The sequence below is a fragment of the Tenrec ecaudatus genome, chromosome 15, assembly GCF_050624435.1.
Source record: "Tenrec ecaudatus isolate mTenEca1 chromosome 15, mTenEca1.hap1, whole genome shotgun sequence".
In the NCBI taxonomy this organism is placed as follows: Eukaryota; Metazoa; Chordata; class Mammalia; order Afrosoricida; family Tenrecidae; genus Tenrec; species Tenrec ecaudatus.
The window spans coordinates 43,439,692-43,453,505 of NC_134544.1; the positions used below are offsets into that span (position 1 = coordinate 43,439,692).

General features: G+C 43.4%; 1 protein-coding gene across 1 annotated transcript in view; it reads left to right on the top strand.

Moving 5' to 3' along the window:
• KLHL14 (kelch like family member 14) overlaps positions 1-13,814 on the top strand; it is a 105,169-nt gene that overhangs the window by 20,576 nt on the left and 70,779 nt on the right. The window lies entirely within an intron of this gene.

Consider the following 13,814-nt stretch of genomic DNA (forward strand, 5'->3'; position numbering starts at 1 on the left):
ATTTCTAGCCTCCAGGGGGTGGGTGGTTTTGACAGTGACCTTTTAGGACCTACTCCACCGGCACATTTGCAGAATGATGCCAGCCAGACAGCAGAGCATCCACAATCCAGCGTCAGAGAATGTGGTCAAACATCCCCACTGACTACTTGTCTCAGTGTGTGCAGGCTCAGAGGGCTAAGAAGGAAATGGCCACAGATTGGCTGCCTGGGTCCACCTCCTGGCTTTCAGTGAATCCCCTTGGCAGCGCTCCTTTCAGAGGGAGGCTTTGGAGGGCCTCCTAGATACTGCAGAGCCTTCCAGCTAGGGTTCGCTTTAGCATCTTCGCCCCTCCAGGGTTGGTGAAGCAGCAAAGAACAGAAAGAACTGGCTCCCTACGGAGAAGGAGCGGAAGGAGGAGGAGGAGAAGAGATTCCTATTTCACCCACAGCAGCAGGGTGTCCCAAAGCTGGATCCCACACGCCACACCTCATTGTTTCCAAAGCACACTCCCAGTGCCTTCCTCACTCCCTTGTTGCATATCTACTGGGGTGTGTGGGGGTGGGGGTGGGGGTGAGGATAACCCTCTTCATTTCTCTTAACCCCAGGAAAATGTCAGACACTTCTTCCCCTGCAAATACATTTTGAATCCTTTTAGAAGGTCTCAGTTGAAACGCTTTTTTTTTTTCTTGAAGGACACCTATTTTTCACACACACACACACACACACACACACACACACACACACACACACACACAGCCGGGGAAACACAGAGTAACATTCAGTTACTAACTAACTTTCCTCCCTGTCTCCTTGGTTGGCCACCCCTACAGTGACTCTCCAACTGGAAAGAGCCTGCTTCACAGGGGGCTGCCTCCAGTGTGTCACAAGGAGCTGCACAGTTACCCCCTGGGAAATGTCTCCCTGGAGTTGGAGTAAAGCAGAGAAGCAGACTCTCGATCCCGGAGTGGGATCTGCGCATGGTCCCACTCGGCATCATTTTGAATGGCTGCATGGCTGTCTTTACTATGTCTTTTTGTTTTTTCACCAGGTCACTAGGATGAATCATGGTGGACAGGTAGGCTGCAGCCTCCTGACTGGGCATTCTCGGCAGTCTCCTGAGATGCTCTGCTTTTCTGCACTGCTCCTTAGGCTGCACATTTCCCCAGGTCAGAAAGTAACTTTTCTCTCTCCAGAAAGCTAGCCCGATGGGAAAGCAGGTGGAGAGGGGGAGAGAGAAAGAGAGAGAAGTCTCGGTAAGGAGATTGGCTCTCAGGAAGCAGCATCAGTGACACCTGGGCTTTATTCAGAGTGTCAATGCAGGCAGGACCTGCAAGTCCAGCCGGAGCTTGAGAAGGATGCATTCTCTCTTTGGGTCACTGGGCTGTACTGAGCTCGGATCACTCCTTTGTTATGAGCTGCCCAGAACCATTCTTTCTTGAGGAAGGAGAAGAGCTTTCCTCTTTCACCCAGACACTGCTGGTCCCTCGGAAAGCCGCCGTGCGGTGAGCAGCTAGGCCCTGCGCTCACTTGCAGGCAGGGGGATTAGAAGAAGAGGTGACACTTGCCATGCAAGTTTCTCAGAGGGATGTGCAGAGGATTAATGAGCTGCTATTTCCATCGCAATTTATGCTCTTCAGAAGAAAGGCGCTAAGTACTGGGTATTAGAATTAGGGATTATATAGGTAATCAAGCAAAGAAGATATTAAACTGCTTCTAGCTACTGAAGGAAGCTTTAATCTGGGGGTTGAGGAAACTGCCGGGAGTATAAAATTGGCCGGAAGCCACTGTCCCTCATCAAGCAACGGACCCAGAATGGACTGGCAAGTCTGTCATGCCATGTGAAGAGAGGTCCATTCCAAGCTTATGCTGCTGAGCTCAACGCGTTAAAGCCGACATTTCAAGGAATCCGATTTTACGGCTGTCCCCCTCCATGTATGACTCTGCTGTGCTAAGTCTGGTGCAGTACAAATGTGGCAAAAGCATAAGAAACCATCCCGTTGACATGTAAGATTCTAGGGTCACTCTAGAACTCATCCATACCAAAGAATCGTGGGCTTCAGGGGCCGTCTGAGGAACGCAGGGGTGGGGGGTGGGGTGGGGTGGGGGGTGGGGTGGGGTGGGGTGGGGGGGTTTAGTCACAATAGAAGTCCATGATGCCGCTGTCAGTAAAGATGTTGATCTTCTCACGATCTTTACTGCAGAGACTGTGCAGAGTGGGAGTGGGACTCGCATATTTGGATTATGCTGTGTTCACCGATTTCCTCAATTTTAAGTAGCAGGAAGGCTGCTAGGATGAGAATTTCACCCAATGGCATCAACTACTCCTGGGTGCTACAGTCACCTGATCCACACCTGAACACACATGACATTCCCAACGTGTGAGGGCAGGGGAAGTTACTTTCGTCATTCATAAAAAGCAGCAGTTAGCATACCAGAACCCATACAGGTCCATTTTTGACCTGGTCTTCCGTGACTCAAAAGAAGCTGTCCAGGTGGAGAGGTTGACTATTTCACCCAGACCCCACTTTGTATTCTAGGTAAGGTAATCAAAGGTTCTTCTTGCAGCCCACACCCTCCTCCCCTGCACTAGGTTGGATAGTAAATCTCACTGCCGTTGGATCAAGTCTGACTCCCAGTGATCCTATAGGACAGGGTGGAATGGTCCTTGTGGGTTTCCAAGACTGTAACTCTTTAGGGGAGTACAAAGCCTTATCTTTCTCCCAGGCTAGTGAATTACCCTGGAAACTCTGCTATGCATATTTGCCACCTTGCACCCTAGGGGTGCAAACCTCCAAACCATTCTACCGACCAGCTTTATACCCCAAAGCCTATGTGATCTTCCCTTACAAAGAACAGTGTACATTTCCCCTCCTGGTCCCGCTAAGAGGGAGTTGGTTAGACACTATGATGCCGGCCCATATTGATCTCTCTTTCACCGTGCTCACAAACATCAAGCCTTAGAGGGTGGAGGGGAGAGCTTGGTTGGAGGCCTCACTTCCTGTGAGCTGTTGTCCATCATCCATTGAAAACTGCCCATAGATTTGTACGTATTCAACTGTCCACTGACTGTTTTAGAGAACTGGGGACACCGTGGCTGCTCAAGAATCCCAAGAGCTGTTTCCAAAGACAAAAGGCCAAACTAAAGTCCTTTGCCCCACTCTGAGGTTCTCGTTTCAAGTCCTTTGTTTTCTGCATTACTGGAGCACGGCCTGGCGGGTGGCTGGATGTAAAACAATTTCCCATGGTACAAAAGAGAACATTTTAATTGTTATTTTAATAATTCGGTTAGTTGTGTTTTTTTTAAGTTGTGCCATAGAAATAAAACTCACAACCCCCACAGGGAATGCTCATTAGAATCACTCAGAAATCTTAGCAGCAACAGGACTAACAATAAAAACCAGCAAGGCTGGATCCCACGTTCGATCGATTGTATCAGAATCTCTGGGAAGTTGTACCAACATAAAATTATTTATAAAAGCACTTTGAGGTGGTTCTAAAGTATAGGCAGCATTGAGAGCAACCTAGGCTGGGACTGTGCTTTTTTGTGTGCATAGGTGTAAATAAAATATTAAGTAAAGAAAAATCAAAAGTAGTATGTGGATAGGGTAAAAATCACGAAAGCCTGGTGTTGTCTGAATCCCGGCAATGCGATCAACATTGCCCTCTCTCCTGGGCTGCTGGTCTTTGAGACAACCTTGACCCTGAAGACAAGAGTAACACAGAAGAAGGTCCTACAAATGAAGAGTGCGGTGGTGTGCCAGGAGAGGAGCAGGCCTAATTATGTCAACATGTTCCAAGACAGGCCATTTGGAACACGCAGGAAAGGGTTAGGGTCAAACCTGAGGGCTGGTCAAGAAGCCTCTTTGTTGCCCAGTATATCATCCTTGGCTTCTTCCACCTAATAATCCGACACTACCATCTAATTGTCTAGGGATGTGTATTTTCTTTCACTCCGGCCTATTGACCGGCCTCTTCTTTCACTCCATTCACTGACTTGACCTTCAAACAAGGGAGTATGGGAATAGAGCAGGTGACAAAGACTCTGTGGTGACATGCCTCTTCATGGTGTGCTTACAAGTGACTTTCCCCCTGTCCCCGACCCCACCACTATTCCATTTATTCCTTCACGTTTCTCTTCGTTCATACACCAAACATTTATTGAGCACCAACTCTGTACTAAGCCCTCTTTGTTTTTAAGGGGGGTTACATCATGTTCTCAGTGAGCATGGCTATCTTCGTCTTCGCTGTTGCCCTTTAAAGACAACTAAATGATGTGCATGGCTAGTCATTTCTGCAGACACCACAGAGCCAGAAACATGGCGGCAGGAGCGGCGGCTCCCGCACTGGAAGCAGGGAAGCCAAGGCGTGGTGGGCAGCACCTGAAGGTCACAGCAGAGTTGTGTGAGAAAGCCCGAGAGGCGTCCCCTCTGCAATGCCGGAAATAAACCCATCCCAGGGCGCTGGGAAAGGTGCCCAAGCCCCCTTTCCTCTATTCTTTCATCTGTTAAATGGGGATAATGATACCTTGTGTTTACCTACCTCAGAGCGGCCTGATTAGATCTATTTAAAGTCTCTTCCAAGGAAAGGTGCTGTGTAATTACCAAGAACAGCTATGATAAAGAAACCTAAATACAGCAACAAATCAGCTGGAACAAATTCTCAAGGGAGTTTATGTCTCTGGAAATTTTTGAGAGAAGGGTACCAGCTTTCCTTTGGGAGTTTTGGGGGACCATTCTGGCTGAAAGTTTAATGAAGGTGAGCTGACTTTCAAAGGTTCCTCCTGGCCAATGACCCACAATCTGCCTCTGCCTACTTTTTTTCCGTAGAATCTAAGCAGTTTCCATCTGAAATGTCTCCGTCAAGTTTTCCAGATACTAACTCACAAACCCTGAAATGAATTCTAAGCAAGCCATTTACCTGTGGAAAAGACAGAGACCCAAAGGGAAAAGCAAGGTCGGATGTGGGGAAAGGGTGTGGTCTATCAGTCATAAGTCCTGGGGGACTTTGTGATGGTTATGTTAACTTTAACGGTTGTTTTAATCATATTGTAAGGGCTAGTCAAGCTCACAGAGAGGAGCACTGAGGTAACCAATCATGATTGCCAGATTTGGATAACATTTGGCAAAATGTACCAATTCCAACTCAAAATAACTCTATTCAAGTAGAAGTCTCCCAGGCTTTAACATCTTTATGGGACAGACAGCCTCATCTTTTCCCCACAGAATGACTAGTGGATTTGAACTGCTGATTTTTACAGTTAGCTCTCAAGCACTTGGACCACTCTACCACCAGTGATCTTGGCAAAGGCAGATTAACTAGGAACAAGAGGTACCAAAATTACCACAGCTCAAGAGGAAATCAACCCAGCTAAACCAAGTTAGCTAGAATGAAGGGGTTGATTTGTGAAACAAACTGTATAGCTATAGAGGTGATGAGACTTGTCAAGCATTGACTATAGCAAACAGATGGGAAGAGTCAAGAATAACAAAGGTGGTGAGGTAGTTAGTTTAATGTGCCAACGTGATCGATAAACACATGTGGGGTTAATTGAAGGACAGAGGGATAAATGGCTCACTGAGCCTCGCCTTTCTAGTTCTTGGGTCTCTTGCTTTGTGACGGTCAGACCAGGGTGCAGCTGCCTTAGCCAGTTCCCTGCTTCAGCTGGCAAGCCTCACTTCCTGCAAGACATCCTTGAGGAGAAGCCACATGGACCTACCCCGATGCAGTCCTGGGTGCTGGGGCCACCATGTGGAGATCCCTGTCAGCGCTGAGATGTTTACACATTCACAGACTCGGCTTTCCTCCTGCAGTCGGCATCATTGTGTGTATTTTGTAAGCTGGAGGACTTTGTGGATTGGTGTTGGACATATGGGTTAATGTTAGGCTTGTGGGCTTGGGAAGCACTGGGTTGGGATGTTTTCTTGATACACAGTTAACCTTTATATATAACTCTCTTATACATGAGTTTCTGTGGATTTGTTTCTCTAAAGTACCCAGACTAACACAGGTGGTAACTTGGGTATCAGATTTGTTGATTTGCTAACAGAGAAAGATGGCGGTCAAGATAGAGAGCAAGCTGAATTTATTAATAGCTCTTGATCAATAGGAAGACTAGTGGTTCCTGTATTTTTATTCAGTGTGCTGCTATTTAAATTCCCCTGGCTATTTACAAATAGATTAAACAAAAAAGGTTGTTTTTTTGTTTGTTTGCTTGGTTTTTATTTAGGGTTCTAAACAATGCAAAATCACCAAAATCCCAAAGATAGATTTTGGGATAAATGCTTTCTAAGTTTCAAAATTTTTTCACTATCAATTAACTATTATGAGAACTACCTAAATAGTTCTCTCCGTAGAACTACCTAAATAATGAGAACTACCTACATGTTTCACACGTAGCCCAGATGGAGGCTCCTCATTTAATAAAGATCTGGTGAAATTGGATCAAGCCCGACAGTTTCATGGCCCAGAGGACATGAAAGTCTATTCTTGTTTCTGCCACTCTTTGGGAGCCTGTGTCCCCCTAGACTAGCCAGCCTCCCAGATTACTACTATCTAACACTGTTCCTACACCACCGGATGTGCAACTGGGCCTTTACTTCTTTTTATAAATACTAAGCCATGCTGTCTTTAGTTAGCTCCACTGAAACGGGAAGGTCATGGGGAAGAGTCCTAATGCCTTTCAATCTTGCCCAGTCTCTGTCCACTGGATTACACTGGGAGCCTTAAGGATCTCTCCCCACTACACGGAGGCATTCATTTCCCAAAGTGCAGGCAAAACAAGGGCCTTTCATTCTCTGGGTGGATTGGCACTGAAAGGGGATTCTGGGTGTAAGTAAAAAAAAAATTAAAAAATTAAAACACCATTGCTCACAGTTGGCTCTGACTCCTGGTGACCTCTGGTATGTCAGAGTAAAATTGCTTTATAAGGTTGGCAATGGCTGGGGTTTGGGGAAGTAGATCTCCATCCCTTTCTTCCACGGCACCTCTGAGTAGACTCAGATCACCACATTCAGGTCTGCACTTCTACAGGCTAATCATTTATGAACTCCTTGGCAGTAAACCACAAGCATTTATTTTCTTTTACATTTAGATGACCTCATTAAACCCTCAGAACATCCTCGTCCGATAATGTTATTATATCAACTCTACACATGAGGCCAGTGGACCTTAGGCCATACACTGGCCACAATATAAATGTGACAAAAGGAAATGCTAGTAAAACTGTCAAAGACAGAAGAAAATGAAAAAATATACTTAAAAAGAGAAAAAGAATTTACATCTAGGTGTGAGTAATGCTGAACATGAAGTTAACTTGGTCTTTGTAGGATAAAGGAGTCATTTCATTTCCCAGTTTACTTGCCACATCAGAGCTGCTTAGTTTTTCTCTCAAATCTTCCTGTTACAATAAAATGAAAAAGCCTCCCAAGACCCGTATGTGAGGAATTGCAGAGTAAAAATCTCAGGGAGTTGGAATCACTTTGCAGAGAACTTATTACCAAATGGGGTGAAGTGGGTTGAATGAGGAAACAGTGCCATTGAGCAGACTGACTCACAGTGACACTATAGGACAGAGGAGCACTACTTCTTAGGGGGTCTGCGACTGTATACTTTTGTGGGAGCAAACAGCCCCATTTCTCTCACTTGAAGGAGTGGGTTGTTTTGAACCTTGATGTTATCAGCTCCATGTTTACCCCACAGCATCACCAGAGCTCCTGAAAACTAGTCAGGAAAACTAAAAGAGCCCAACAATCCAAATTCCACTATATTACTTAAAAGTACGTCACTTTGATGGAGACATATGTCAGCCATTTGTCAAGGGATCCTTAAGATTACTGATGGTGAGTCGTTAAAGAGGTCAAAGCATTAACTTAAGAGTAGATATCTCAGAAAAACTGAGCCAGATGTCTCCCGTGACCTGTCTGGGAGGCCTAGTCCCTTAACAACTAGTGTATCCTGCCTCACAAAACCTAGTTTCAATCGATGCCCCTACTAGGACGGAAGGAAGTTCCGCAAGGAAAGGAGACTGTGGTCTTCGTTCCATTAGCTCCAGTGCCTGGCATATTGCTGGAACTCCATCATTGCAAAATAAACCAGTTAAAACAAACTGCACACCTGTAGAGAAAATAAGCTGACGACTGGTGTTTAAAACATTTCAGAAATGGAAATTTAGGATAGAGGAAAATGGCTTGTGTATGATTTGGTTGGATTTGAAATCCCGTACATCTGGCATGAACCAGAGCAGAAGGGACACTCATTATGTGGTGACTAGGAGGGGACTGTGAGCTTTCTGCTCCTATAAACAGTTTCAGGCTCGAAAACCCTCTGGGAGATTGCGATGAGGCAGTATTGACTCAATGGCAGTGAGCTTGGAGTTTGGGAGTTAAGTTTTGAGGACCTCAAAAGAAAAATTAGTCTCAGTCCAATCATAGCTGTGTGTTTTGTTTTGGTTTTTAATATACCGGCATCTTTCTCCCATGAAGAGGCCAGTAGGTTTGAACTGATAACCTTGCAGGAATGGTTCAATGTTTACCTGAGACAGTGCGACCAGGGCTCCTTCTAGGTGAGCATTGGGAAGAAGAAAATAAAATAAAATAAAATAATATATATAACAGTGAAAAAGGTGTCCACCATCTTTCAACAATAAAATAGTACATAAAAGGATGTGTACTTTATGTCAATGACTGGAGCTTCTCAGGAGCTCCAGGGCTGGTTGCCTAATAGAACCACTGTCAAACTTTGCTGATTTTTAAAAAATAACAATTTTCTATGATCATACATTTTTAACCTCTATGAGAAATCAAAGCATGACAATAAACATTAATCTTTGAAAATTTTAAATTCATTTCCTACACTTCCACAATAACTTCTGGACCACACAAGTAAAAAACATCAACAACATTGATTAGGAAAGAAAGCCCTATCATTTGGAGTTACGTTGACTGCAAACTAAAGTCTCTCAGGCCTGATCTCATTGAATCAGTCTCTGGGACTTGGCACCTCCACCCCTCCTGGCCACTTCCTTTGAGGCTCAGGGCAATCAGTCCCTGTCCCTTTCACAATGTGAAGGTCATAATATAACAAATAGGATAATAAGAATAATACTAATAATACCTCTTTTGAGTCTCTCAAAAGAATCTATCTAGAGCATCTTAATTTTTTTAATTCTCCCAGATAATCCTGGGGCCTGTTCCAGGTTTGGAATCATTGACCTGGATGACCTGGCAGTGACCTTTCTAAAGCGAAGACTTAATGAATCTTAGAGCAGCACAGCATCACGTCTTTGATAAGTAAATGAGAATCACTTGTCATCTCGAGAGCGAATTTCATCTAAATGCACCAAATCAGGTGATTTCTTAAAACTCATCTTGCAATCTCAACCCAAACTGTTCTTCCTGTATAATGTAAGGATAACTTTAACTGGCCTCGTTCTCAATTATTAAAGTTCCAAATCACTGAAAAATTAATAAATGAGACTTTACCGAACTTACAACACCAGTATGATGAAAAATTTGTTTACACCGGGAGGTTTCAGGTCATTCTTCAATCATTCATCCCCGGAACCGAAGTACATGTGCGCACGAGTACACATGCGTACACACGCGACACACGTGAAAACATGACACATGGTAAATGTTGGGCAATTACTGAGATGGAACAAGGGAGACCTTCAGATTGCGGCGCCTTCCTACTTTATCTTTTTCTCAGCAAGAATCTAGAAACTCAAATCAAATGAAGCTAAATAATATTATTAATCACGATAGCCTCAGCTCTTTGTTCAAATTCTCTCATCTCTTTTGTTTGAAATGCAGTCGTTTGGTGTAAGTGTTCTAAGATAAGGAGTTAAAAGAGATATTTAAAATGCTAAAAGATCTGAAAAGAACTTTATTAATTTTTGCTTCAGTCGGTTCCCTAAGTAAAGAGCTTCTAATCCTGAGTGTGCTGTGTTGCCATCCACAGGAGCTCAAATGACTGCAGCAGGACTACATTTGTACATTTTCACCTCTTTGAAAATTAAGCCTGGAATGCTCTATTGGGATTATTTAGGGGGGAAAAATCATTGAAACACACTTTGGTCTAGTTAGTTCAGTTTCTCCTAATTTTACTCTCTTAGCAGACAACTTACCTTTTTGTTTTTCAGTGTGTATTCAAATTGAAGTTCACACTCATCAAATTAATAGCATGGAAATCAGGGCTTCAGTATCCGGGATGCATTCATTATTATATTGTCATTATTGGCGCCGTCACTGTTGCAGATGCACATTGTAGAACGAATGGAAACTGCCCCACAGGAATTAGTCATGTCTTACGTTCTAGGAATAATTGAGTAATTGACGTTGTATCTCTATCAAAATAAAATGCATTTTCCCCTTCCTTTGTTATTATTCTTAGGATATAAGAAATTTAGGGTCAACTCTACTAGGTCATTTTATTGGAACCCAGAAAGGTTCATAGTTTCATGACCAAATGTGTATTTTCTGATAACAAAACTCAAAAGATAGTCAATATAATTGAAGTGGTGATTTTTTTTAAGAATAAATAAGATAGCAATGGGTGTAGGAACAATGGGGCACTCAATTATTTTATATTTATATAGAGGAGCTTAATAAGAATCTTAACTCAAATATTACTTTGACTTAAAAGTCAAATAGCTAAAACTTCTTTCATCAGAATTGGCATGTTGAAATAAGGCCCATCTAGTAGTGTCAATATTTAAAGGTTGATCAATAATAATTTACTGTTGAATTTATAGAGAACTCTTTATCGTTTTATATAGTTCTCCTGGCAATCCATTGGACAGGCAGGTCAGACATTATAAGTCTATTCAACTATGAGAAAACAGACTCCAGAATATCAAGTAACTGGTACATAATCACTGACTTGGCTTAATAACAAAGTCAGTACTAGCATTGAAGTCATCGAGGTCGTAATCAGAAATTATGGTAGAGTAATATATGTTTTATATATATGTTATATATATAATTATAAAAGAGAGAATGGACTTCCTTAGAGATAGAAGGCCTAGATCTGAACAGGGTTTTTGCCATTTAATGGTCTGTAGGAACTTTGTCACCCATGTAAAACAGGAAGTTATGCCTACCACAAAGGGCTGCGTTGAGAGTCAGTGGAGACAATGATGAGAAAAAAAACACTTAAATGTGTTGTCATCCCTGTGTTATTTTTTTCTAGCCCATGCCTCTTCTTACACACTTTAACCTGTTTATACTTTCTATGTGACTCACCCTCATAATCTAGAGTTTTAAATTATATTTATAATTAAATTATGTTGATACTAGGTTGGAAAACTGGATGACATCAATACTTAGGGACAAAAGCCAAACAAATAAACTGCCATAGTACATTGAACGTGGGATGATATTCAGAGAAGCCATCGACAATGAAGTCAAAGCCCCACTTCTTTGTAGAAACCACATAGCCAACAGGTGCCCGGGGATTTCCTTTCCTTCCATGCTGTGTGTCCTTTGGTAGCCCCTGTCCTTATCATCACGTTCTCAAAGAAGACTTGGAGGAACTAGGGGTTCTTCGGGATTGTGCAGTGTCCTTCACTGTTGCTATCTAGTTCTTTGAATTATGTCCTTGTTGGCAGGGGCTGCCCACTGCTACCATTTGCCAGCTGGTCAATGGTTAGATGGCAAAGACCGGCTCTTCAGGCAAAGACACCAATGGTTCTAGATGTCCCAGTCACATGCCTAGGTGGTCCATCTAGCTCAGGGTTGACAATCACCAGTAGGAAGGGTAGGGAAGCTGCGTTTGACAGGTAATGAAATTATTTTAGTCTTGCATGCATCTCTCTTTGTCGTTCACTAAACATAATTTAAAAGCACTGTGGGTATTTGCATAATGCAGATTTAATTTTTTCCCCACAACTGTCACATTCCTGAGTCTGTTCCTCTTTGTCTAACCAATTGATATGGTCTATTTGTCTGGCAGATGCAGAATCATGACTTTAAGTCCAGTGGGTCAATCTACCTGGGGTCCCTCACAACAGCCTCAAAAGATGATTGGTTCTTAACTTTATTTCTCTTATACACACAAAGTGGTTGATTATTACAGCAAAAAGATGGTCATATAGCCATTCTGCGATGAAGCATTTAGTAGATTATATGACACGTGATTTATGGAGACTTTGTTTTCAAATAAAAGAGAGACATTCTTCACGCAATTTTGCGTAACACCTGTGACGAATACATCCCAGTCTACTATCCCAGTACTGCTATCGTACTCTGATGTGGTCTTCCATCTATCAGTCTAGAAGATGTGTAGGTGCCGTTCAAAAAGTACCTTAGATTCAAATACGTTGGGGTTTCAGAATGTTTTTGTTGGTAGAAGTGGTGTTGGCTGATTGTCTTTTGTTTGCTTTCATTTTCCTTCCTCAGCTATGTCTATAGAGTACACTGATATCACATTAGACATTTTTCTATAATTGCCACCCCTCCTACGGAAGTGTCTCTAGCACAAGAGTTCCCCCAGAAGGTGTTTTTCCAACTGAGGCATAGACAGTGCATTCAACGGCGCCGGAGTTTCATTACAGAATCCTCTTGTCCCCTTCCTGCACATAGAAACGCCATTAACGGTATTAAGTTAACTCTCCGACTGTTAGGTTCTTAACCAACAAAGAGTGCTTTTCCACAAGGGCACATTTCTCCAGCGCCCTTGAATCAGAACGTGCTGGCTGTCTAGTAACAGATTCAGGACCACCATGGAGGGAAGAACCCCTTTTTATTCACTTGTTAACTTTTCTCCTTCCATCATAGATGGCCCCGTTTCTTCCACCACCTTCAGCCTTTCAGGTAAATGAAAAGTTCAATTACATGTAAAGCGACTGTTAAATCAGCAGGCCCCTTGTGGGGGTCTGCGCCTCCCCTCCCTGCTCCCATCACCAGTGCGCTCAATCCATTACTGTTCCTGAGGATTGTACATCCATCAGGTCGAGTGTGCCGGCCAGGGTGCATCTTATAGCTTTTACTGCATATGAGACATTGCAGGCCTGTGCTCAGGAACTGCCAGGCAGGCTGGGAATCACAGTCACGGTTAATAGCAGCGAATTGCCAGCTCTTGATGGGTGGGTAGTCACTCTTTTCAGTGGTTGCCCCCTGGGGGAGAAGGTAGGAAAACAGAGGGAGGGAATTGGAGTGACTTTGCACAGTTGAGCAGGTTCATGCCGCTGGATCAGTGGCAAGCAATGGCAGGGCTCCACTCTGGGGAGGCTCACAGCAACATCACAGTCTCATTTTTACCAATTGGTGCTGCTGTATTGCCGGTGGTGCACAGGGGAAGGGGGAGCCGTGAGCGGGGGAGGGGGATGGGGGAGGATGAAGACGGAAGTCTAAGCGAAATGAAACAAACAAAAAGTCATCGACAAACTGGGTAACCCACCCCGGTTAACGCCGTGCTGCTAATTGTACCAAACTGGTGTCTGAAGTTCCCCGGGTGATTAAGGAGTTGGCTCACAATCTCTCTGCATAACCTTAATTTTTTCAAGGTTCTTTGAGTGGAGAATGGCTTATAATAATGATTTTGACTAATACGATTTTTGACATGCAACTTTAATGCTTAACCTTAGTACAACTCCAGAGCATTTCATGTGTACTCAGCTGTAAAGAGTGATGATTTAAAGGGATAATATAAGAAAAAGGTCGTTCTAGAATGAACCTCTAACAAATTGCATAAAGGGAGCTTATTATTCCATGGGTATGGGGATCTGCAGCTCTTCTTATCATTTTTCTGCTTGGTTCAAAAAACTGTTGAGACATGAATGGGAGAAGAAACAGGAAAAATGAAATAGAAATCTGCAAGCAAGGAACATTCTTTTGATG